At 39.6% G+C, this 25,731-nt stretch overlaps 2 long non-coding RNA genes across 7 annotated transcripts; one reads left to right on the forward strand and one right to left on the reverse strand.

The window, feature by feature from the left end:
* Positions 1-1,646: 1,646 nt before the first annotated feature.
* On the reverse strand, positions 1,647-25,704 carry LOC137472641 (uncharacterized). Of its 6 annotated transcripts, XR_010998329.1 has the most exons (6): positions 20,317-23,889; positions 18,990-19,194; positions 14,494-18,638; positions 10,699-10,881; positions 4,422-9,218; positions 1,647-2,311 (listed from the first exon to the last, which is right to left on the reverse strand). It is a non-coding gene; the product is annotated as an uncharacterized lncRNA (long non-coding RNA). The 6 variants fall into 6 exon arrangements; XR_010998330.1 differs by lacking the exons at positions 14,494-18,638; positions 18,990-19,194; positions 20,317-23,889 and adding exons at positions 23,903-23,995; positions 25,581-25,704; XR_010998332.1 differs by lacking the exons at positions 14,494-18,638; positions 18,990-19,194; positions 20,317-23,889 and adding an exon at positions 11,454-14,479.
* LOC137472644 (uncharacterized) lies at positions 9,009-9,684 on the forward strand. The gene is made up of 2 exons (XR_010998335.1): positions 9,009-9,128; positions 9,218-9,684. It is a non-coding gene; the product is annotated as an uncharacterized lncRNA (long non-coding RNA).
* Positions 25,705-25,731: the final 27 nt, after the last annotated feature.

Consider the following 25,731-nt stretch of genomic DNA (forward strand, 5'->3'; position numbering starts at 1 on the left):
CAAATTAGCTCCTGATATTTCCCCTCTGCTTTCTTTTCATTCTCTCTCTTCTTGAAGGAGTTTCTCCTTCATTTTCTCTCCAATAAGGAATGATGCCGAATCGCTTTTCTCAGCCCTTCCTTCTCTACGCTGATTCCAGACAATAAAATATATTTGACATTTGAAATTTATTTGTAGAAATTACTTTTGAAAGATTAAACTAATAATCAAAGCTTCAAGATATCTTAGCCACACAAACCTAAAAGCTCATGTCATAGGAGAAATGAATTGATTAATTACTTTTGTCTTCTGTAACCCAGTGGATGACTCAGATCTGAAGCACCAGGAAAGCCTCTCCATTGAGCCATTCTCGAGGCACCTTGAGATTAACAGATATGCACTGCAACACAATTCAATACCTTTAAAGCATAGTAACAAAATTACTGTAATATCTAGATCCATATTTTGCAGGCTAGGGCTAAATCAGGGGATTCTTACACTCCTGTCTGCTCTGTAACATACCAGAGGTTTGTTTCCTTTTTGGGGCAAAGCTGGCAGCTTCTGATGTTGTTATGTATATGCACACAGCAAGAATGGCCCAGGCTTGAATGTTGTCTCTAGGGTATAACTTTTCAAACTTGCCCAAATTTTTCTCATGGTCTAGAAAGCAGAGACTATTTAGTCCTTAATTCTTCCCAGAATATGATGTTTCATCTCTAGTTATCAGCATGGCAACTCAAAAGAGATTTTGTTAATGTTGTCTCATTATATAACTATCAAGTTAAGGAAAGTTACATCCTCTATGCTTTAACATGTTTTACATTGGCTGGCATTACCATTCACCTCAGTATGTTTATTTTCATGCCTGAAATTCCAGGACTTTCTTTGTAAGCAAAGAGGAGTAGTTGAGTAAAAGCGCTGTCTTTAAATTATTTATGCCTTTTCTGCTTTGCAGTGGAAGACGCTTCTCTGAACACTGTTCTAAAAGCTCCCAAGTCATTTAGCCCATTGCTTTATCTTTGGGTGATGTCATCCAAGGGTCAAAGACAAGCTGATGTTGAGGCTGCCAGAATTTAGTCAGACAGAACCAGAAGCTGCTGGGTACTTGACACTATTTAACAAAGGCAAAAATATGACTGTGACTATCCATAGTCTTTTCTGGGACTTATGCCATTTACCTTGTTAGGGCAGCCTTGGCATTTTCCAGGGGAATGGAGCAGTCACTGCCCAACTGGCATTAAATGACACTTACGGGTATGACCCCTCTAAAAATCCTGCAACAGCCCAGTAAGCAGAATCAGGCATTCACCATCGTGGAGCTGGAAGCTGATTCAGTGGCATCAGTTACTTGAGGAGACAATTCATTTAATCAAGAGACTGTAAAGAGCCCTTCCATAGCCAGATTGAAAAGCCCTTGTCAGGCAATCCTCTTGCAGGGAGTTCTCTAAAAATACCAGGGAATTGTTTTCCTGATCCTGTGTTTGGTATCAAAGGAGGCTGCAGTGTGCAGACATGGGCATCTCACACCTTCGGTGGACCAAGAGCAGCATGGTAATCAACTCAGAATTCCAAATATTTCCCTCTTCCTCCCAGCTGAGACAACAATTGCAAATATATAGGAAAGAGAAAAACACATTACTACCACTCTATATATTATGAGACTTTATTCTGTCTTCAGTTCTGCTTTAGTGAGGGGTTTGAAGTTGCTGGAGCTGTGAGGATATCAATGGCTGATTTATGCTTCCTCTAAATAACATCAGCATTTACTATAAGAGTTCATTCTAGATCACATTAAAAACAAACAAACACTGAGCTTAGAGATAAAGAAATATAAATATTCCTTATGCAAAACTATTCACAACACTGTGCAAACTCACTTCAACAAACCAGAAGCTGCTGGGTCAAAACACCCACATCCTTTAACTTCAGGGCAAAATCTTAAATTCCTTGATTCTTTTCATCTGAGGATAAAATCACAGACACTTAGTTCAGAAAACAAACAAATATTAATAATTTGTTTTAAGTACATCATTTGCCAGAGCTGGAAGTCACTTGTTATCAATTACAGAATTAATTTATTCCATACTTGACCTTTCAGTACTCAGTGTCTTCCAAAGCATATTTATTCAAGGAGTTTCACTGAACATTGCCTGTCTTCCAAAGGACTTCCCCATTCTGTGGTGCACCCAAAAACTGATTCTCAGACGGTTTTCTTAACTGAGGAAATCATCCTTGCTCCATGAATAATTTACTGGTGTCTGGATCTGTGCACCCAGATCTTATGTGAATATAAGAAAATTGTAGAAAGATCAAGATATTCTTCATTCAATCCCTGAACAAAATGCAAAGAAAAATATAACTTACCTTACATAAAGGATGTGCTGTCATATTCCTCTAAACTAAGCTATATAATTTTCACTTTGATCAGCAGTCAGAGCAGACTATGAGAATACTAACAAACATGTTCAGTTTTATTAGGTTATTCAAACTATCACTTTCATAAACTCTTTCCTTCTGGTGTAATTAATGAGTGTGACTGCAAACCAACACTGATAATAAAATCTGCATTTTAGATAAGAGTGTTATTTAGCCAGATTCTAAGGACTGTTCTTGTGCCTGTCATTCAGACCTATTGGACACAGATTATCCTGTGAGGAAAGAGGCATAAAACACACAAAATTAACAGTAATTTCAGCAAGTCCTGGGTATCACTTGTAGAAACCAAAAACTTACTAAAATTCATGTATCAAACGTGTTTTCAGACAACACTAAACATCCTATTTCTGTGAAAAACTGGTACTTTTAATTTCAGAAAATGACTGATGAAAACAAGCAAACAGGTAGGGATTCCGTGAGATCTCATTGCTGTATCTTGGCAGTCCCTAAAACACACTTGAGTGTCCTTGTGTTGCACCTGCAACATTGCACACATTTTTGCACCAAATCCTTCTTTTAGTATTTTAAAATCCCACCTTTCTACCCCACATCACTTGCTGGATTGGCATGAAGTTTAATTGTGCTACTGCTTCCTTTTTTCAGTATGGACTTCTTGGTATGGATTATAACTTCCTTACCCTTAAGAAAATGGTTGCTGTTATGTTTTGGTATGATCAGTTCACTGAACCCACTAAACACCTGTGCCTGGCTTCAGGGCAGTATTTGGATGTCCCTAAAGATCCTGGTGGACATTCTCCCAGCTCCCTGACATGGCCCAGTGCCACCATAGGCACCACAAGTGACAGCAATATCCAGCGGTGTAGAGTTCTTTCTCCTCATCTTGTTTCTGGGCAGTTGCATTCTTGATTTATACTGGATTTTATTGTGCCTCCAGCCCTATAAATAGTTATCTGCAGGGTAACTGGAAGCAGCTGTGTCCATTCCTCCAGTGTTCATATCTTACATTTCACACACTGTGTTTTATGCTGTTCTGCTGGTAATAAATGGCGTCAGATGGTAGGTTAGCTTTAGGCTTTAAAATTTCTCTTATTTTTAGTTATTCCGGCTCTCAAAAGAAGTGCATTATACTGAAACACACTATTATTAGACTTTTTGTGCTAGATGTATAGGCATATAGTATAAGCCTTTTGTCTAGGCAATCTAAAACCCATTTTGAACATATAATGAGAAGTATTTACCAAGTAAAGTTTCTTTTTTAAACTGGAGACCCCATTCCTGGCACTACTAATTATCTAGAAGAATGAACTGCCACACAGCAAGTGGGTGTTACACTCTGTTGCCAGAGAAAGAGGTGCAAGCACATTCTTTTTGGTGGTTCATGACTATTTTTAACTTTAATTTCCTTTGTAATTATTTCCTTTCCTGGATTCATAAATCTGCAGTAGCCTGTTATATAAATCTCAGCTACCCCATGTTTACAAATAATTCTGGCTTATACTCCATGTTCTTTGCACTTTAGAAATTCCCAGAGACTTGAAATTTGGGTGTACAAAGACAGACACAGGGGTATCACCCCATGTTTAATACCAGCTCTGTACAATAAGCCTTTTTTAATAGCAAATATCCACCTACATTTCTTTTAAACCTCCTCCAGCGTTTTTGTTGGAGAAGCTACTTTTCACTTGGTGTCTCAATGACTGCTGTGTGGCAGGACCATACTGAGACTTTGTGGGAGTTTATTCCTTTCATTACTTGTTCATTTATTGGTTTAAAAGTGAAAAGGGTGGAGGAATCCAACAGTGAATTCTTCATGCACAAATATAACAGGGATTTTAAGGGGTGATATAATTGTGCCACTGAGGGAATAATGATGCTTAAGTGCAGATTTTAGGAAAACGATTTAGGGGTGAAAGAAGAGATGTGAAGGTAATAATTGTGGCACAAAAACCAGACTGAAGGGTGTCAAAATTGTGCTCATGGAGAGCCATTAAACACGGGAAACAGTGATGGTTTATTATTGTAAATTACTGTGCAATGCAACTTACCTGTGTTCAGTGCTTGAAATCCTTGTGCCCTAAGCGACCAAGGGCTTTGGAAGTTGCCTAGGAGATCCTCTGGCACTTTATACACCTCTAATGTCATCTTTTCCCAATCTTTTGTGGATAGCTGCTTGGCAGCTTTGAGGCACAGAGGTGACCACACTCAGCTAGAGCAGTGCCTGCTCCAGTGAATGGATAAAGTGACTTCTTGACATATATTTTCCAGGTCTCCTGTGTTTTCCAGGGTTAATGGGAAAAATAAAACCTGTAAGGACAGTGTCTTAATTCACCATGGATACCTCCACTTCCAAATGCTACAGTGTCAAATTGCAAAGATCCTGCATCTTACCTTCCAGGCTCACAACACTTGAGCGTGAGCAAGGTGACTTTAAAAATGTCACTAAAATAACAAGCAGCAGTAGAAATAGAAGAGGAAAGGCTTCAAGACATACTGTATCCAGGGAATAAATTAATGAAGTGTTAGTTGACCATGGAGCTCTGGCCCACGGGGAGCTCCCAAGCCCTCAGCTTGGAGAGTGGGATCATGCCAGGAGACAGCAGAGCAGAACATGAGGCTTGCTCCTGTTCTCAGTGAAATCACTGGAAGTTGTGACCATCGCATCCATGGAGGCAGGGTGCATGCCATTAATATTCCCCAGAGACTCAGAGGAATTGTTGCTGACACTTTCACAGAGTAATCACTGCAGATCCCACTTGGGTAGTGCACAAAGCAGTGCAAATAAATATAATGTTACTGGTAATAAACTATGATGATGAAAACTGGCTGATGGTAACACTTAGCATTGCTAATACACAGCTCACAAGCTTGGAGACATATGATTTTGGCAATATTAACTAATAAATACTTCACTAATTATATTTACAAGGAGTAAGTCATTTATAAACAAGCAATTTATCACATTTGCATTCATTAAACTAAGCAGCTTCCCTGATTATATTCTGACTATTCTGCCGTTTGCCACCTGCAAGAGTTGAGGTGGTTTTAGCCTTCAAATAAAATCAGCTCTTCCATTTTTTCCATCTCATGGATAGCTGGCAAATGACAACTCAACATTTTCTGTTTGCACAGTGTGTCCTCTCCATCTACCTGAGCCATCCTTGAAAACAGACAACAACAGCAGGTGCCCTTGAGCCACAGGTCAAAGTTACTGGAAGTTTGTTGTTGAAAAGAGAATAGTGCTCACCATTTCTGTGCTGCCTCAAAAGCTGTTATCTGGAATCCTGGATGCTTCCTATGGCAGTGGCCAGAACGGGGAGATAGGGAAGCATTATCTTCTGGCAGATGGAGCTGCACAGTTTCCCTTTCAGCCTGCAGTTATCCCACTTCCCTGGCTCCACATGTGCACAGGAAAGGGTTTGTTGATAGATTTTGAAATGTGTTTATGGAGTTTACACTTTTAATTTTATTCAATTTATATTTGCAAGAGGTAGGGGAGGAAACCAAAAATCAAACTTACTATGGAAAGTGTTTTCAGTATTAACTGTGCAATATAAGAAACTCTGCTCCTACCAGATTTTACAAGAGAGACTTCAAAATCTTTAGAAACGGGGCTTCTGCTAAACTGGCAGTATTCCTTTGACTTTGACCATATTAGTCATTGCTTTTGCAGACTTAGCAAAATGGAAAACTGCTGGCTTTAGCACCAGCACTCCCACAAAAAAGCAAGCCTACTCTCTTTTGGCCTAGTGCAAGGTAGATGCTAGCTTAGTATTTCAATCCAAGAACAAGCATCTTCGTCAGTCCAGAGTCAGCCCTTCCTGGCAGGGAGCAGCCCTGGATCAAATGGTGTCCCCTAGGTGTATTTCTCTTTGTCACTGTCACCCACAGACACCCCTCTGCCACCCCTCTGAAAGCAAAGGGCCCAAGAGTGATGCAGCTGACTGCTGAGCAGGGGGAATCATTCAAGCACCAAAATGGCTTTTGACCAGCCAAACTCCTGAAGTTGTTCCTTAATCAGCTCTTTTAATACTTTGTATTGATTTCAGATCTAATCTGAAGCCCATTAAAACCAGTGAGGACAGGCTGTGTCACAGGGCTCTGATGATGATGACATAAGTGATGGATGTAGTGTAACTATCTGCAAACACAAAATCCTCCTGAATACTCATTTATTTTTTTACTATTTGCTCTCAATTTTCTACGTGTTTCCCTCTTTGGGAAGCTTGCTGCTGCATCTCCCACATGCCCCTCCCCAGCTCCAAAGCCCTGGATGTATCTTATGCAAAGGGATGGAGGAGGTTGGTGCTGACAAATTGGAAAGAGACAGGGAGAGCAGAGACAAGGAGAAACTGCACACCAGCAAAGCAGTGAGCTTCTGACAGGGTGACTTGGCAGCTCCTGCTCCCCTTGCCAAGGTGGATACAACTTCTGCAGAAGCAAGAGAGTAGAGGAGTTATGATGAGGGCAGGGAGTTCAGAAAGGGCTTGGAAACTGTACTTGGATGCTTTCCAGCTGTGTTGTTGATCTGTCTTCTGAACAAACAACCCCAGACTGGGACCCTGACATGGCCTTTTGGTGGTATTAGCAATTTTCCAGCTCCCAGGACACACAGGTCTCACTGTGGGTCTGACAGGGACTTAGAGGTGATGCTTGCTCTGCCTAGCAGGGGCATGTGCTGAAAACTTACAACTCTAATCTACCAGTCCCAGCTGAGGGTATCAGGAGTGTTGGGCTGAAAATACCCCAGTTTCTCTCCCAGCAAAACTGTGTCTGATACACAGCTGGGATGAGGCATGAGCACACACAGCACAGCCCTTGATCTCATAGTTCAGACATAATCACCTTGAGAAAATGAGCATTGAGCTTCTTTCCTACTTCCTCAGTCACCTCTGATGGTCACCTCTGCCTCAGCCCAGCCACAGCAACCACAAAGATGGAAAAACACTTTAAAACAGAGCTCTTGTGTTTTACAGCAATATTGAGTTCCTTGGGTGTTTCTCTCTGGGAAAGGTGTTTTCTTTCAGCCAGGAAAAGACAGTGACCTGAAAGTTGAAATTGAACATGATTTTACCTTTAGTGAGAGAAGGGGATAATAAAAGCTGATTACACCTGTAGGTAACAGCAGAATTCAGTATACTCAGAAGGGCTGCTGATTGGGGTTGGGGTTTATGGTGGTTATTTGTTTGAGGGTGTGTGCTCTGTTTACATTTTAGACTCAGGCAAGGGAGTCCACTCTTGTGTGTGCTGTTTTGTTTTTCTTGCCTGAACTGCAGTGCTGTGTATTTTAAATTCAAAAAGTGGAAACTCCAGCACGCACTTCAAAAGATTACCATGTATTGTTTTACATTCCCTGCTGGACTTACAAGAAAATATCAGAAAGCATCAAATTCTCTGAGCTGTGGGAGTCCTTCCTCAGCTCCCCTGGCCCAGCTCCAGTAACAAAGTGCCTACCAGAACCTTCTGTTCAGCTAAGAACTTCCTAAAGTTCCCAACTGAACTTTATCAATGCCTTACTGTTACTCAGGTCCTCCTGTAAAAGACAAAGACATGCCACATTGAATTAAACACATTTCCTTTGCATGTGCAATGTTAAGGGACAATTGCTCAGACAATTTCATTTACTGTTTCAGTAGAAGCTTTCATTAAAAAATTCTGGTATTGTTGGACCTACATTGCCTCAAGCATCAGCTTTATGCTTTTATGCTTTTCAAGCTTTTAAGATGCTGCTTCTGTAGAGTCTCTGGCTTTACCCAGCCTGATAAGGAGCTTCTAAAGCAACTGGTATTGATTTCAGCCTGACAAAGGTAGCACTGGCAGCAGCATTAGGTGTCCTTCAGATGATCTATGCAGAAAGGATATCTCTCCTATTTGTCAACAGCAGCTGCTAGAGGGCAGTTCCATCCCCACAGCTCAGCCAGGGAACAGATTACATGAGTTCTCCTCAGCCATTCCAGTTTTAAATCAGCCAAGTTACTTCAGGCAGCCACAGCAGCGGCACAGATTAGAATGGGCTGATTGCTGCAGCGGTGTTGATGAGGAGCACTCCAGTGATTCATTCCCCTGGCTGAACTGCTGGGGTGAGTTCTGGCACGGCAGTAACAGGCAGCTCTGTGTGTCTAAAGCTGCCACCACCTTCCCAGCAATGATTGTCAGAACACAGACTTAGTATGGGAAATGCTAAAATTGCTCTTGGGATTTAAATCCAGGTATCACCTTCTCAGGAGTACCCGATGTCACCAAAGTGCTCCAGAACCTTTTTTACATGAATGTCCCTAACAGTGGGTTCTTTAAAGGGCAAAAGGTTTCTGCAAATCCTCTGAGTAGTAGAGGACTCATTGCCACTAGCACCACTGACAGGACTTACTTTAGACTCAGATGCAAAATCATAATTAAACTGAAGAACAGCCCTGCAGTCCTCTGTGCATATTCCCTGGCTCTGTTTTGCAAAACGGACTCTTTTCTCATTAGATGCAAACAGAACTGGCCCAAGTTCATTTTTTGCATAGTAACTGAAAACTTGTGATAAACTCCCCATATATTTGGCAGTATCAGTAGGGAAGCAAGTCTGCTGGCACTTTTGTGCTCCCAAGCAGCATGTGGCCCTCAGATAGGACTATCTGGAAATGAGCTTTCCCACCACAGTACCTACATACCACACTCCAGGCTGGCAGTATTTGCTTTCCCTTCCAGTTTCCTGCTTTGTAAATTCTTCTCGCAGCTCCTGACTCTGGCAGAATAATACACACCACCAGGTAGGTTTTTTTTTCCATCTGTAGCTATACTTTTATCTTTCTCACCTCATCTGACCGCATCTTGTATGTTCATCTCGTTCTCTTTGCAGCCTATGAAAGAGAAAAGCAAATGCAGAGTCCTTCCTTCACTGTACACCAGAACTCCTGAATTTGCTGGTCTTTCATTAAATTGATCTGTTTGCAAGTTCAGAAGAAATAAAAACTAAACTGACAAAAGAAGAAAAACATTTTTTCCACCCTTTAAGGCTTCTCATAAGCTAATTACCACTGTCAATCTATACTCAGAAAGAAGAAGGGTAAATTGTCTTTTGTTCTTATTGAACAACATGCAAAGACTGAATTTTATTATGATACAAAAGGAAAGAATTTGTCATCATTAACTGTAATGTTTTCGGGAAGGAGGTTAGATAGGAGACTTAGCATCATTAAAGGTTTTTATCTAAAGATTTCCTGCCTCAAATAATTGTTCTGAAGAAGTAAACACACAGAGAGATTATGTCATTAATTCTCTTTAATGAAGTTCTGTGGTAAGTGCTGTTTTGTAGGCTCATTTGAAGATTTTTTGAAAAAATCTCTGGGATTTTGTTTATTTACTTACTTTGCAGATGCTTTGCAAAACTGTGACTAAATAATATATTTTGTGTTCGCTTTATTGCTACTAGCTTAGTTCTTTGAAATCAAATGGGGTGGCTGGTTATGGGGCTCCTTTCCATAATTACCCGTGGAACTTCAGGAAGCTAACACGGATACGGCAAATTTGGTTAAAAAGATGATTTTAAAATTATCTTTTATAATATTCATTTCTAAGCATAAGCATCTGGTTAAACTGCTGCACATGTCTGTGCAGTGCTGTAAAACTGTGTGGTTTATACAAAATGCCTGTGAAAGATCACCTACTCAAACATTATCAGGTATTCCTTGTTGAATTATTCTGAATATTCCTCCTGTTCACTGGGCAGTGCCTAACATTGCAGTGTCTGCATTTCTTTTTCTGAGAATTAATCCACATATTACACATAACCCTGATTTGGGCAATTTATTCCTTCTGGGTTCCCATAGCTTGAAATACTGAAGCAGATTAACAGAGACCAGTTCCTCAACATTTGAAATATGCATATTTTCAACTATTATGGGAGACTACAAAGAAATTTCAGTAAGTACTCTTCCTATCAGCAAATCTGCAGCACTTTTAACTTTGTCTTTTTATCTGGTAGTACAACATTATAATTTTAAAAGCAATTTTAAAGAGTTTTCCCAACAAGATTTCTCCTCAGGTCCCTCAGTAAGATGTTTCTCTGAAGTAATCTCATGAGAACTTGTTGCCTGTTCTTGTACAGCAGGCATGGTCTATTAGAAATTAATTTAAAACATTTTCCAGAATGGAGCTACATTCTAGCAGCTATTGGTGGTGCAAGCAATGCTCCATTGTGTCACCAGTGAACTGTCTGATTATACAATTATTTTTCCATAAGTGTAGGACCTGACCCTCTAACAAAGTTTTGACCCTTCTTAATTTTTGGAGCAGTGTAAAACTTGTCTTTACTGACTTCATTATGATATTACTTCTCACCTGTAACTCTTCTGGAAGCATGAAAAGTGAGAGGAAATAATCTGCCATTTGCTTTCTCATTGCATTCTTCAGTGGAATTGCTGGTAAGAAATCTGTAATGCCAATGACTTTTCATGTGGTCCCATCTTTTTCAAGATTTCCATGGAATGTGTTTTCTTTTTCATCACATACATATGCTGAAAACTGGGTAAAATCTTGTGAAGGAAATAAAATTGTGATTAAAAGAATTTTTTCACTTTGGAAAAGACCTGTTTGCCAGAGTGAGATTCACATGAAAATAACACCTTGCTAACCATGATGACAAACCCCAAAGAATGCATTCTTTTTCCATACACCAGCATAAAGAATATTATTCCCCCCCACAAACTTATACATGGGGAATGAATAAAAGCAGAGGGTTGTTTTATTAACACCTTCTGCTCCCAAGTACCTCTGCAGGACCTGCACCATTAGTGAGGACATCATGGAAGCAGCTTGAGTGAAGGAGGTCAAAAGAACTGTGTACAAAGGCTACATTATTCCTCCTTTACAGAAGCTCTAAGACTCTCTGCTCCAATTTCAATTTTCCAATTTTCCGGCTTATTTATTCCCAAAGGTACATTAAAGAAGAGGGAGCATTTGTTCTCTGCCTGTTTCTTTCTGAATAATGAGCGATCATTCCTGTTATCTGATTAGGGCTTACTACATTCCAAATTAATTAAAAATTAAAGAAAAAAAAAAGGAAAAATTATTTTAGCATCTACAGGGTTGAATACCTTGGACAACACAGCTGCTCGGCTCTGTGGTTTGGGACGACTGCTCTTGGCTCTTGCTGCTGTGGGCAGTTGAAGGATGCCTCAGCCATGGTGGTTTGGAGTAAGCACATTCTCAGGATAAAGCCTGAGAATTTTGCCCTCCTCAAGATAAAGTTTGTGCAGTTTCTTGGGAAGCTGAGCTAAGGTACTGCAGGTCCCTCTTCTCTGAGGTAAGGCTCCTTTGGAACAGTACAATATGCTCTTTGAGGTGTTTTGTTAATAGCATCCAAGCACACAGGTAGGATGTAGCTCTCCTCCCACAAAACAAAATTATGGGAATAATTAATAAAAGGTCTCCAATTCAGGGAATTATTCTGCCTGTGACTTAAGCCTGAGGAGGATCATTATCACCAGCCAGCAGAGGATCTATAAATAACCCACAGAGTTGAGTTTAGCCTCTCAGGGGGGAATTCAGAGCATTGTCTAAGTGTGGTTTGAGCCAAATATTATCATAAAGCAACTTATTGTTTTACTTCATAGTGGCGAGGAAATCAGCATTTCTTATTATCAGGACAGCTGACATTATTCCAGCCTGTCACCAAGACTTGTAGCAGAACAGGCGGAAAGAATAAGGCAAAACTGCAACTCCCCAGCAAGCACCTTTTCTCACAAAAAGGGAGGAGAGGATGCCCTAATTCTGAAACTGCTGACTGATAGTTGTGGAAATAGGCCCAGCCCACCCTTTCAGGGGCAGGTAGAGAAGGAGCAGCAGGCAGGCTCCTCTTCCACACCAGGTTCTGCAGAAATGCTGTTTTCATAAAAATTTCTTTCATGTGTTCTTATAAAGGCTGGGCACACATTCTGTCTGGCCGCGTATTTTGCATCTCCCTCATCTGGGTGGTCAGGAGATGAGGACTTGCAGGCTTTATCAGCTGGTGAAGTTATCCTATTAATTTAGTTTGGACATTCAACTCCATGCCTGGTGATGTGGTCCTTGCTTTAGTGAAAAAATGTTGCATGCCTTCCAGTGAAAATAGACAGTATTTTTCTTGCTAAAACAGTGATATTACTTCCAGAAATGTTGATAAATCCATATACAAAAGCAAAGCAGTCCAATACCATGCTGCTAGAACTATGATTCCTTGAAAATAATGCTTGAGTAGGCTAGTTCTTCTATTTTTGTCAATTCAACATTATTTGCTTATTATTAATGGCTACAAAAATTGTTTTATTATTCTTAAGAACAAGCACAACCTCTTTGTTTTATTTGTCTAAAGATACTGAAGCAGCCTGATACTTCCCTGACTTATGAGTTGCAGCCAAGGGGGAAATGAGGAATAAAAAAGGAGGCTTATAAATGGATGTCCTATCCCTGGAAGTGTTCAAGGCCAGGTTGGACAGGGCTTGGAGCAACCTGGTCTACCAGAAGCTGTTCCTGCCCACGGCTGGGGGTTGGAACGAGGTGATTTTAAGGTCCCTTCCAAACCAAACTATTCCATGATTGTCTGCAAAATACCTTTTTCTACATGTTGAAGCTGTACCACTCTATCTGGAAAATAGATACATAGTAGTCCATCCAATGTGAAAATAATTATTTATATACCAGTCTATGGAAATAAGTGGATAAAGCGCTCCCATTGTGAGGTCTCAGTAGGGAAACTGTCCTTGAAGCTTATGATTTCAAAAGATTGTGATAATAAGGTGCCATGGTTGCACTCAGAATAGGTCAAATTAGGTTAGAATGGTTTCAGTCAAAAAATCCATTTTTAATCTACACATTGCACAATGAAAATAAAAATTAAAATAATAAGAGGAAGAGTAGGGAAATAAGTTAGCAAGACCTTACTTAGCATTTTCAGGCCCCTGAGTGCATCACGAGAACAAATTACAGAGTTGTCATTTTGTAAATTAAATCTACTTTTTCATAGCAAGGGAAAAATAATTTTAAAAAATCTAACTTTCCAACTATATTTTAGCAACACGGAGGTAATTTACAGAATTTGTGGAAGCAACATGGAGGTAATTTACAGAATTTGTGGAATCTGCATTGCTGGGCATGCATAAAAACAGGCTGTACAAATATCGGTGTGAGTTACTACACTTGATCCCAGAGAACAGAGTTTATGGCTGGGGTTATACAAGGTCCTACATATCTGTGGTTTCATAGACCTCTATTGCAGCAAGGCAGACTTTCATTTAAACATGGTAGCACCTAATCAACCCCTGCCATATTATATTATTTACCTTAATGGTTTTGTAGGTAAGAAAGCTTGATGCATAATTTATAAGTTGCTTTGTACACTAGTAATGGGTGTATATGAATACACTTTTTCCACAACCTGAGTAAGAAACTTGCATCACATTTGGCCGACCTATTGACCTTGCTGTCTCAAAAGGCAGGAGTGGAAATGCACTCAAAAAGCAGTCAGACTAAGTGGAGTGATCTGTACATATTCAGTATTTCATAATCTGAAAGACCAGTTGTATTTACTGTTACTGCAATCACAACACAAAATGTATTCCCAGAAGCATTCTCTGGAGTAGAGCACAGTGACTGCTAATACAGCAGCAAGATGGCCAATCCAAATTCAGAGCAAAGGAGCTGGGCAATGACCCAAATATACTTGCCTGAGTGGGACTTTGTGAATGAGAAATGAACATTTTGGTTGGTTAAGAGAGCTCTCGCACAGAATGTGTTATTTGCCTTATCCCCAGCCTGGCCTGATTTTAGATGTATGTCAAAGTCCTTTTTTATCCCTGAAAATTAATGACAATTATTTAATTTCTCATGCACAGATAAAGAGGTATGCATCTTTTATATCAGCTACTATTTTTTGCTTTTTGCCAATGCTTTACTTAAAGGCTTATAAAACTAATGGGTTTGTTCTAATAAAAAGGAAAGCCTTTGAGACCTCATATTCCCTGGCTGCACAGAGCTGCACAGATGAGGGCAAGCTTCTCATAAATCCCTTCAAACTGAAAGATGTAGTAAAACTTAGGTTTTACTGTGTTTTGGAAGCCAGGAGGCATTTGCCGGCATCTGCAGCATCAAGGGACGTACCTGTTTACTTCCATGCTCCAAAGAAACACATTCAGAAAGCAGCAGGAATCATCAACCCTGGAAACTTGAGAAGAAACCTCTTCATGTAACTGTCTTGGTTTATAATCCACTATCTTCTTTGCTACCTCGACTTTCAAGGTTCTCAGAGATGACTTTAATTTGTGCCCAAGCTGTCATTAGTGTGAAAAACTACTACTTGGCTCATCATTTTCTAGGTCTCACAAAATCCTGCCTGTCCTGTGACAGGGAAGTGGTTATTTGTGACAGCTTATGCCTTTTCAGTGTCTTCTCTGGCTGCTGTAAAGGGAAGAAATTATCATCATCTCTTTACAGCTGCCAGCTATGACTGCTTTTGCAAGCACTTTCAAACCTTTTCTAAGATACAGGCAGATCATCTGGCCCTAATCTTGTTATGAACTTAACAGTTTGAGTAGTGGGTACACCACAGCAATTATTTATGTTCTTTAAGCTCTTTGAAAAAAAAATTAAGCACTCTGTAAGCATTAAACATCTGTTCATATGGCAACACAAGCATTCCCAGGAGAGTGCTTGCACAATGCTGAAAGGTCTAAAATGAAAACACTTTTAAGAAGCACAAAATTCAGGTGGACTCAGGTCTCCTTTCTGCACTTTGCCCACAGGCCCTGCTTAGCAGTGCCCACTTGTCATGTTCACGTCACTCTGACAAGTGAAGCTCCCTGGATGAGTTGGAATTATCAGGAAGGAGGAAGTTGAACACTGAAAGCTTTGAATAGAAATCCAAGGTGGCTTTTGTACTTGGGACCTTTTCACCTTCTCCCTGATGTCCTCTACCTGTGTTTTCCCCGAGGAAGTGTCCAAGTCTGATAGGAATCAGAGGAAATTTTGCAGTTACCCTTTTGGCATTTAAACCCCCACTTCCAGCAGTGGATTCTGGTAGAGCTGCTGTCTCAAAGGTCTTACCATGCCTCTAATGTGCCTGTGATAATACAGGAAAACTTAGATAAAGCTGGTAAATCAATCACTTTCAGAGCTTCCCCTTTCTGACCATAATGTATCACCTGACCTCAGGGACCAAATGTAGGTGGCTAAACTCGAAAACCAGTCAGATTCCCTTGTTACATTCTCTAATGCAGACATTTAGAGTGACTGTTTGGAAGAGCTGCTCCTTTTCTCCACTGATACATAAGGGAGGTAGGAAGGCTCTTAATTCATTACTTAATTTAGAAGTTATACAGTGAGATAGTCTTCTCTGCTCCTGCTATGGCTCACTGCAGGGTGTTCACCTAAGCTCTAAAGCAATTTAATAATTATGATGTAAATTAGAGGAAGATGGCTTTTAAAGGCTCTTTGCCTTTAATTCTGCAATAGTTATCTAGCTTGAAAAAATGGCATGCACAAACTAGACAACAATGGTGTTCAGCCATGGAAAATTATTTACTTGGACAAAGATGAAAGATTCTAGAGTAGCTTTCTAACAAAGGACAAGACAGAAGCAGGTAAAACACCTAATTACTTTCAAGACAAATCCCTTTAGATTTAGGGAGAGCATTTTGTAGCACTAATGGGTGCCCAGGCAGCAGATGCCCTGCCTTGCCCTTTTTCTAAGGGTGTGGACCTGCCACAAAGAGGACACAATGGAAGATTATGTCATTCTGAGATACTTATCCATTCCAGCCCTGCCTTTGCCTGTAAAAAGGTTTAAATGGGATTTTTTTATTTCTTAATTCTGATAAGAGGTTTTATGGCTGTGGGCTAGGTAGGTTTGTTGCTTTACACTGGCTGAAAGGTTATAAAGACAGCCATCACTGAATTGTATCTTTGGTTTCCCAAGACTATTCCCTTCATTTTACCTAGAAATACTTCTGTCACAAGACTACCACACGTCCCAGCCACACAAATTTTAACATCTTACATTATTAAAATACAGCAATATAATTAGTAATATTAAATCATGTGTCTCATAAATAAATCTGTAAATCAGAGTGATGCACCAAAAAAATCAAGCTACATAAAATAATGAGTTTTAATAAAAATCATGCAGTTTGTAAATTTTTTATATAGTCAAGGCTCAGAAGAATATATACATTTACTTTCAATCCCAAATTTGTGTCTGGAACAATGCCCTCTGCCAGTCAGTTTTAATAGAAACAGAGGATCTGCCATGCTCCATTAAGCCCATGATCCATCAAGTCCAATACTGTCCCCTCTGCCTGGCAAATGCAAGATGCTTCAAAGGAAGGCAAATTGTCCGTCATGCACTTGGCCAATTTTTCAATTTGGATAGTCCATTGTGCAAAAGCCACTCCATCCTTCATGTCGAGTCCTTGTCCCATGTGGTTGCAAATGTTAAAGTAATCAAATGGCATAAATGACCCAATGTACTGGTTTAATATTTTAATAACATTTAAGGTTGTGTTTATGCTCTGGTTGGGTCTGTTTCTCTTGAACTGTCAATTGTTTTTATGCACAATGCTGCTCACATTCATTCTCATTACCTCTCCCATTTCTATTTCAATTCAGCAGCTGAATAAATCAATAGTGTTCACAAATCTCCACAATTTTGTGCCACTATTAAAAAATCATTTCTGATTTTAAATAGACTTTAGAGGATATTTCTATTAAACAGCTACAAACAGGATGCACTGATCAGAGCCTGCAGGAGCACTCCATAGAATTTCCTTCATTTGAATCATATTCTGTTGCTGCTGAACTGGGTCCAGATGCCTCAGTAAGAACTAGTGATAATTATTGCTGCATTGCGTGGGGATGGCAGCAGAGGGAAAAGAGGAAAGATGGGCAAAGTAAAGGAATATAAGCAGGGAACTTCCATGGGAAAAAGCAAGCTTTGTGTGTCTTGGAACACAAAATTTCCTGCTCATTTTTCTTCATGGGATGTACAATCAGGTTTAACAACTCAATATGTGACAAGGATCTTTCAGTTCCTGCAAGTCAAGGGCATCCTTGTGCCTTGTATCTGGATTTTATTTGTGGTTTCCACAAAACAGGATTCTGATTATTTAATTGGCTTAGCATATCTAATCTAATAGGGCTGCAGGGAGACACTGCTCAGGACAGTGCCTAGCAGTCCTTTCAGGATCTAATGAGCTGTGTTGTGTTACTTGTGAGAATGTCACAGTGAGAAAAGGGCAAAAATGCTGATATACTCATGCATCCTTCCCTCTCAGTATCTCCTCCTTTCTGTGGTGATGTCACCCCTGAAGATGGCTGAAACAAGCTCTTGCATCCTCCTCAAAATATTTCAATAATTTCCTATGTATCTCACTGGTCTGGGGACAAGTCAGTGTATCATTCTTGGCCTTTATTAGAACTTTGCTCATGTTCACAATAATTTTCACACTCCCCTTTTAATAATGCAAATGTAAATGTTAGAAAGTTTAAATGTGTGAGGCTCTTGACATTTTCTTTTTTTAATGCAATACTGCAGGTTAGTTATTTTTTTGTTGATTACATGTGTAAAAGGGATTTTATTAATTTGAAAACCCAATTTTGGCCATAATGCAAATTTTTTAAATGCTTCTATAAGTCTTTCAACATACTGCATTTACACACAGGATGAATACTTAATGTATATTTACTAATCTGATTTTAACAAGCCCTTGAATAACCTTTGTATCTCTTCAAATGAATTCAATGCCCACATCAAAGTCCACAATGTGCAGGTTCTCAGTTTTCAAAATCTCTGACTTGCCAGGCACATATTTTTGTCAACAGCTGTTCCATCTGATAAGGAAACCGTTTGTATCACTTTTCCCTTATGGACTAATTTTGATGTTTAGGATTTCAATTTTTCAGGGCTTACTCTACCTCTGGTTATTCAGATGAATTTCCTTTGAGCTCTTTATTGGTAAGAAAGCCCTGTTAGCTGAACCTGGGAGCTGAGGGGGTGGGATTTCTAGACAAAGCCCTCATTGTTGCAGGCAGTTTCCACACAGCAGCTGTGGTAATATAATGAAAAATACTGAGGGAGATGGAAATACCTCTATTATAGGCATATAAATGCTTTCTGCATGAAAGACATTTCCTTGTGTCTGTCTGTCATGTTATCACAAAATACTTGGCCTTCTACTGAAGCTCTTCTGCTGAATAAGCACCTTAGCGCTCATCCTCTGAGTTTTAATGGGAGCTGTAGTTGCAGTTTACTCCTAAAAACCAGGACATGGATGTTTTAAAAATTAATACATGTGAGGGTTTCCTGAGTTTTTACCTTTTCTCTTTAATTTGTCTGAGGTACCAGTCCAGTTGGACTTGGCTCTGCTCTGAAACCCTAGAAAAATTTCTCCCATCTTTTCATGGGTTACTGTTTCTACTGAAAGCCAAATATGAATCTCAAACTTCACTGAATGTGATTGTAATGAGATTGATGGAATTGACCTGAACTCACCAAAAAAAAAAAAAAAAAACAAACCAACAACAAAAAACAACACAAGATCCCTAAAGGGTTTTTTTTGCTTTCCTTAATATGGAAAGTGAAGTGGGAAATGTGATGTCCATACTTCTTTGTCAGCACCTGGTCACACATGCTGGGGTACCACAGGAACCAGTGAAAGACAGAAGTGCTGAGGTTCTTTTTCCTCTACAAACCTCTTCCTTCCCAAAACAGATATTAATTAAATGGGACATTACCTGTTATTGACAACAGAAGAGTTATTCTAATTTTCATGGCAAAAGATTTTGTATCTTCAATATATTCTAAATTGCCTGCAGGGAATAATTAATAATAATGTCATATCTCCCTTTTCCCACACTTTCTCATCTTTTCTGTCAGTTGCTTCGAAAATCGTTACCAACAGTATAACAGGAATAGTCTTTTTCCAAATATCCTGTTTGCGTGGGGTTTTCTTCTTTTTGTTATTGAGCACCTCTCAATTGCTAGAAAGGTTGGCATTGCCTCACTCCTTTCTATGAACAGTGGCTTTTCTTACATACAAGGCAGGACAACTGCAACAGAAGTATATATAGGATTTTTGTTTTCATTTCATAACACAGTATATGGGATCCCCAACCTTATAGAACACCTCAACTTGCCATGAGTTAAACATGTTCTATGCTATGGAAAAGCAGGTTGTTGGCACCCGTGGCTGCTTTAATCAGACTTCAGGCTTCACCATGCCTCTGATATAAATTCTGATTAATTCCTAATGAATGTCTCTGCTTCTTAGTTCAGAGGTGAGATGTGGCCTCTTTCTAAGAAGTTTATTACCAGGAGGCTTAAGACTAACCCACCAGTTGCCAATATCTTCTTCTGCTCCCCTGGGAATGATGAATCTCAGAGTGCTCAGCCCCTCACTCGGCACTGAACAGCATTTCAAGGGTAGGTATTATTTCATAGAGCTGGAAACATGATTTTTGCTGTACCAGATAATGAGGCTTTTTTCTCTTGGCCCCAAATGACTCTGGAACTGCACAGGAGGATGTGCTCCCACTCACAGCATAGCTACAGTGCTTAGCAGGATCCTTCGATCTCCTCCCCCTCGTAGCTGTCCATCCCTCTGACACAGGAAAGAAAGCAGGGTTTTGGGATGACCCCCTGAGTCGCTGTCACTCAAACAGAGAGCATCTCTGCTGGAGTGTTATCACCTATTCCACAGCAGCCCATGGAAAGAGATTACATTTTCAATCAACGCTGAGCACTGTGGTATTTACTCCTCTTCCAACCAGAGAAGCTTAATGCTCTGAGGTACGGCAAGTAGTTAGGACCAGATAGTATTTATCCAATGATGAGATTTAAGAAAAGTAGGCTCTGAACTATGACAGAATGAGGCAATCTTTCAGTCAAAACTCCCAGACACCCTGGACAAGGGAGCTTAGAACGGTGCAAACCTGGATGAAAGGTTTTCTCCTCCTCAGGGAACCACGCTTCTCACTCAGATTCATCTTTCATACCAGTGAGCCAATGTTTAAAGTTCTTTCTGCTAAGGAGTCAGAAAGTGAGAATGTGTCTACAGATAAAAACACATTACAACACAAAACAGCATGAAAAAGCCACTTGTTTCTGGGTTAAAAATCACTGTGTACTGTTTTCATTCAGCACTTGACCTTTTTGAGTCTTGCTATTGTTTTTATGCTCTGCTTCCCCTGCTCTGATCCCCACAGCGACTCAAATCCCCCAGTCAGAGAAAGATCAAACCATGTCCAAAAATACTCATACTTAATTACTTGCACAGGATGGAAATCATTGATAACTTGCTAAAATAAGAGCTACTCTGCACTCCACACATCCACTGCAACCCTCAGCCTCTTTAGTTGAAACACTGGAGATATCCATGCAGTAACTTCTGCTATCAACCGGCAAGGAGACAGGAGGGCACATTGCACTCACCCACCCATATTTGCATCACTGTCAAAAAGAAAAATGATTTGTTAAAGATGTTGACTTGTGACAATATATCTACTTATCATATAGTTCCTAGCACTCAGCTGTAGGCTAAGGTTCATGCTTATATTTTCAAGGAGTATTGGTTGACATAGGGACAGGGAAACCAACTGAGGGAAAAAAATCCAACCTTTATAAATAAACTATAAGCGAATCTTAAGAAAGTAAACTTTATGGAGGTTATAAGCTACATACAGTCCCCAGGGCAATGCAGAGATAAGGGAAATTGATTCTGCAGTTCCTTTCCAAGTGGCAAATCTGCTAACTTCTAATTTCTACTAGTAGGACTGAAAAAAGAAGAATAAAACTTAATTGGCACAAGCTCAGGATCCTGTGGATTTGTTCAAAAATGGATTGGATTTGTCTAAAGACATCCTGGCTTACCTTAGTTAAAAAGGAACTAATAGGTGCAAATATGTAAATGTACATATAGTTGCCACTTAATGCCAAAAAAAAAGAAAGAGCATTTGTCCATTTTCTCTTTGAAAATGTAGCCAGTGTCTATATCATGGTACCACTGACACTTCAGTAGCCTTCTATTATTATAAAGTAGACCACATAATACCATTGCAATGCACAGCTCTGAGGGCCTGGTTTGCAGTAGGTGATTTGACAGCATTTCATACCCACTCACTTCACATGGGCCTGAATGGCTGCACAGGGTGCCTGAAATTACAGGCTCAAGTCTCAGGAATGTGTCTTTTCATCTCATGTAAAAAGCCTTAAACCATAATATTAGTTCTGAGGCTGAGATCTGCTTACAGATCAGTGACATCACATCACTCCTTCTTTTTCCTTCATGCTGATTTAACCTGTTTAGACTTTCATAGAAGTCCTTGATGTAGGAGCTAAATGTCCTTGAAAACACTGGGTTCTTGGCAAGTAGGCAAATTCCCTGTATGAGGCAAAGAAGGCCAATTTTGCTTTCATTACACTGTTGCTATTCCCACCAACTTCCCAATTTTTGTAAAAGTAGTACACACACATTAGAGAAGAGTTCAATGTACTGCACAACCTGGATTCTATTTCTAGCATTACCATGATTGTCTTTTTGCTTTTCTTCACCTGTCACTTCAAGCAAATAAAAACCAGTTTTGTCTCTTGAGGGAAGTTACTCTTCCTTTTTTATTTTTAATAAAATAGAAAAATAATAATTTGACATGTATCATACAAGTTATTCCACAAGGGAAATTGCTATTAGAAGTTTCTTGCATGTTGCTGGTTCTTAATTCTAAATCACTTGGTTTCAACAAGGAGGTCCTAGCATCTACAACACAATTTTCAACAAACAGGTTAGATTTATTTTCAAGTTAACAGTGTCAATGTACCTGACAGAGGAGTTCTGGTAAGGGATAACCCCAGGGCATAATTCCCTAAATGATCTTTTTCCCCGTCACTTTTCCCAATCTTACTTAAGTGCATGTCTGCTCATTTAGGTGGCTCATAGACCTGCAAGGTCTCATTGCTATGGTAGTTTAGTCTAAGAACCTGAATATATTTCCTGCTCTTTTATTATAATAAATTCTAGCTGTGCTATCTGTTTTCATATTTCAGATTTTAACGTCATTCATTCATTTTAAAGAAGCTGAAAAAGAATGGGAAAGAGAAATACAGAACTCATGTTTCTGACAATATTTCAAGGAAATGTATTGCTGTGTGTTCATAGGAGATACTTTGTTTCTATTTAGAAAAGCTATTTCTTGATCATTCCCTTCCAGCTGAAGAACACTGCCAAGGGAAATTTTGAAATCTGAATTGTATATATCTCATATTTTTGAGGAGGACACAAAAATTCTCCCAGACAGTAATTCATCCATATAAAAAAAGCCCTGTCCCACTCCAATTCCACCCTGGCTTGATCAAGTCAGTCTGGTGAAAAGAATGAGGGATTGTAGTTTGACTGCAATTCCAAATCAAACATGAAATAGTTATGGCATTAAACCCGTGTTCTAAAAGAAAATGATGAATAATCTAGCACCTTTGGTAATAAAATACCACACCTGTTATATTTCCCTGTTAGCTGTAACTCTCTGGGGCTTTTCTGCTCCTGCTCTGTCCTCAGGGTAGGATTCATTTCATTATTTCACTCCTGTATAAGCAACTTCCAGGAAGCATTTTTCTAGATTAAAATGACATCACTTCAAAACCCTGTAAATTCAAGTCAGCATTCACAAAATGTACTGGATTGGCAGCCTTTGACTGCAGTCTTTACCCAGCTGAATCCACAGCCAGCACAAGCTTGCCTGCCTTACTCTGCCTGGTATTTCAAATTTATTAATTTTTTCTCCCTCACTTTCTTCAACTTGGCTATGTTGACATCTATTTGATACTGTGATAACATTATATATTTTAAAGAATAAGTATGTAGAACACTGACACTAATGAAATAATAAATGTTTTCAAAAACATGAGCCATGAACAGAAATCAGTTTTCTGGGACATTCAGCCCTGACCAGGATTTTGTAGGTACAATTTCAGTGCTCCTAGATTTCTCACTTGTTTTTGCTGTTTCAGAAGTGCAGCTTCATATATTTTATTTGTCTGAATCTGGCACATCAGAACCTCAACTATACCACCAATGCACAGCAATGATTATTAAATTCTTACCGTCAGGCAAGGCAGTGATGACTGAAGTTTAATCATACAAGCATTCTCCCATCCCTGTTCCAATGGTAACAGCCTGACACTTCAAACTGTGGTCAATTTCCTATAAACCATTTCACTGTGAACAAGGTAATTACCCTACACATTCCAATTAGAAATATGCCTTATTTCTAGCACTATAACTATACAAAGTACATTTGAGATTTGCAATGGATTATTTTGTTGCCATGCTGGCTGCTTTTAAGTTGGATCTCATGGAAAGAAACAAAGGGGACTATTCCACTTAATCTAAACGCATGTTAGGAACTGTGTATTTCATCTTGGTGGCTCTGTAACAGTATGGGGAGAAAGAAAAAAGGATTTGGTAAGTTCTTTTTACATTACCCTTGTCCTTCAGTACTAAGATCACTCGAGGAGTTATCATCTTACCCCTTGAAATGGAGAGATGTATCATGAAGGCTTCTGCAAGGATGACTTCCAAGTCATCCTTCCAAGGATGACATCCAAGGTATTATCAGTGACCTGGATAACAAAAGAGTGGACACTACCTTTCACTATAGGAACAGCAAATCAATCTCTTATTACTCAATACTCAAATTATGAAAAAACACAGCCCACAGAACACAATTCAAATTAGTGATGGGAGGTGCAATGAAGAAAGCAAGAATAATACTTCCTTAAAACTAAGAACTAATATGAAAACTATTTTATATCTATTTCTGAAAAGCCAAAAAAGACCAACCCAAAAAAACAAACATACCTTGATATGTGAAAACCTTGCTCTGAGCATACATTTGTGAAGTAAAAGCATTTCTCATTGACTGTCAGCTGTACTTTTATGTTTTGTTCTCAAGGGAAATACTCAAGGCAATTGAAAGTCCATTCCTGTAGCCCCCCTGTAATAACAGAGGAATTTTCTTTATAAAAAGAACACAATATGGGCAGTACCATTTTTTGAGTCAAAGGATCCCTGCAAGAAGACAAGGTTTGATGCAGGCAGATTGCTGCATGGCTGTGCTTTAAAATGTATAACACTGATACAGATGTATAATTAAGTTAGACACCTAGACTGTCTGAAATTAATAACCCCAAGCACTTCAGAGTTACAGTAGCTACACAATATATTAGTTTCTTAGAGAGCAAAATTTGCTCTGTGCTGCACATAGTTCCAATGAAGGTCAAAGGGCTTTTGGATGTGATGAAAGACTTAAAAAAATGCTTCCCTAAACAGTTCAAGATTCAAGTTAATTAAACTGATGAAAACAAAGCCCTCTTCTTCCTTCAAAGCCATAGCTGAGAAAATTATCTCTGTGAAACTCTTGGCTGGCTTTTCCTGTGCTTCATGGTGACAAACTTTGTACATACAGAAAACAACAAAGGCAAAACCAGGGATGGTACTGAAAACAGTGTGAGCTAAGAAGTATTTTATACTAAGACTACTTGATGATGCTCACAAATGAGAATTTCATCTTAGTGGTGATATGTGGATTGAAAGTCCACTTTCTCTGAAGTAATTGGAAAGCTTAAATAAATTTCCATTTCAGCAGCACCTGAATGCAGATTTGGAATGTAGTTTCATGGAAATTTATACCGATACTATTATATATAAATTAACACATGTAATCTATATATACCTACCGTTCTCTATGTTCTGCATACAAAAGCATACAGGCTCTGCCTTGAATTTAAAGGTGTTGCTTTCACATGACAAAATAATTTTCCCTGTGAAATAATGCACCAAAAAAAAAAAATCTCCTAATAATGGAAGAAGTAATAGGTCTCTGTACAGCAGGAGTCTTTATGACTGGGCTCTATAGAGCATAATTTGCTCTGATTACATGCCATGGACGTCCCAGCATCCTCCCACTGTTTTTCAGCTTGGCACCACACAGAAATATAATAGTCAAGCCTAAGGCAGAGACATCTGGAATACTTTGGGAACCTCGGCTCGCTTGGTAAGTCAGTCAAAAGCGCCTCTTTTTTACCTGCAAATTTCAGCTTCAGCTGTTTCCAGTGTGGGGCTGGATATTTCTCTAAGTACCTGCCGAGCTTTGTGCAGGTTTGGCCGGGCTGTTGGCCGCTTTTGGGCTGTTTTGGCCAGAATTACCTTGCTGCTGGCAGACCCCCGCCTCACGGGTCTGGGCTCCCTCAGGACTCGGCGCCGGCTTGACGGGCACCTCCTGAGGGCTCCCCTCACGCCCGGCTTGGCGGGAATAGCATTTACCTCAAGCCGGCGGCAGCAGCGGGCGGCTGAGGGA

This window comes from Anomalospiza imberbis, chromosome 4, assembly GCF_031753505.1.
Source record: "Anomalospiza imberbis isolate Cuckoo-Finch-1a 21T00152 chromosome 4, ASM3175350v1, whole genome shotgun sequence".
NCBI classification, from domain to species: Eukaryota; Metazoa; Chordata; class Aves; order Passeriformes; family Viduidae; genus Anomalospiza; species Anomalospiza imberbis.